Consider the following 1654-nt stretch of genomic DNA (forward strand, 5'->3'; position numbering starts at 1 on the left):
TTACGATTACCAGAGTCCTGCTGAAAAATCTGCACAATACATGGGGAATGATCAGATAGGCATCCAGCAGGCAGGAAAGACGCATACCCATGAAACCCACCAGTCATCCATGCATTATTTACCATCGCACGGTCTAATTTTGACCATGTGGCATTCTTGGACCACGTATAAAAGCAACCTGTAGCCTGTAAGTCAACAAGGCCACATTGGTTGCAGGCATTAGACAAATCACGCGTTTCATACGGTGTCACCTGGGCCCCATTAGTCTTTTCTTCCTCAGAAAGCACACTGTTGAAGTCACCCAAAACAAGCCACGGTTGCTCCATAGTCAGGCCAAAATTAATTACAGAATCCCATAGCTGTCTCCTACAGACAACCGAATGGAGACCATACAGGAATGAGATAAAAAATTCCTTTTGAGTAACCTTGCATATAGCTTTGCAAAAAATAAATTGCACATCAGACTGAATAAGCATTAGATCCACTTTCATTGGGTTCCATAGCAGCAGGATTCGGCCTGCCTGGTGCTCATGAAAATTATTAAATTCCCTCCACCCAATGAATTTCCTCTGCATCATCTTAGCCAACTTCTCACTATTCAATTTTGTTTCCAGGACACAAACAACATCCAGTTGATGCTCCCTAATGAGGTTTTTCACCCCATTGTGTTTCAGGGGCATGTTGAAGCCCCTGATATTCCAGCTAGCAATCTTCATGGGGTCGAGTGGGGCCATTGCCCTTTCTCTTAACATTTGCTGTAGACTTCTGAGTACTTCCGCCTTTTTTGCCCCTTCCTTTCTCATTGCCTTTTCCAGCCTTGACTGTTTGACCCAATGCATTCCCATCCTTATTCTTTCCCTTCTTCTTGTTCTTGACCTCCTGGAAAGGCCGGTCATCCACAGGCTCCTGATTGGGAACCTTACCTCCATCATAGGGACCACCCCCATCATCACCCTTACCATCATCAGTTCCGTGGCCTTTCCCAGCCACCTCAAGTTCCTCATTAATTTCCTTTTCAACAGCACCTTCAGGGCCTTTTTGGGTCCCCTCAGGGGCCATGTTACCGTCGGTCATCTCTTCACAAACTTCTTTATCATCACCAGCAGCATTGGAGGTTACAGGGTCATTACCAACCACCTCACCATGTGCCACATGGCCATCCACAGGCTCAGGAACACAATTATCAGTTTGTCCAGGCAAATGGGCAGGATTCGCCACATGGCTAGCATCATGGGCAGGGGTCCCATTGACTGAAACCACCTCCCCCTCCTGACCAGCTTCATTCTCATTGGTCGGCCCATCTTGTTGAGCACCATTATCCGAACCATCCATCCGAGCACCATTGGCCGAAACATCCTTTTGCACGACATTCAGGCCAGCATCAATTCCCCCCTTCTGGTTGTCCCTAGGAACTGCCACATTTGCCTTCTTACATTCCTCAGTATTATGTCCAAAGGACTTACACGATTTGCAAAATTTAGGAACAAATTCATACTCCACCGGCTGGTCGCGACAAGCTGCATTCGGAAATTGGATAGGTACAGACCGGACAAGTGGCTTGGATACATCAACTTCCACAAGGACCCTGGCATACTCCAGCCGTTCCATTGATACTGTGAATTTATCCGTTGAGATAGGATTACCAATCCTCGTA

This window comes from Diospyros lotus, unplaced genomic scaffold, assembly GCF_014633365.1.
Source record: "Diospyros lotus cultivar Yz01 unplaced genomic scaffold, ASM1463336v1 tig00011649_2, whole genome shotgun sequence".
NCBI lineage: Eukaryota > Viridiplantae > Streptophyta > Magnoliopsida > Ericales > Ebenaceae > Diospyros > Diospyros lotus.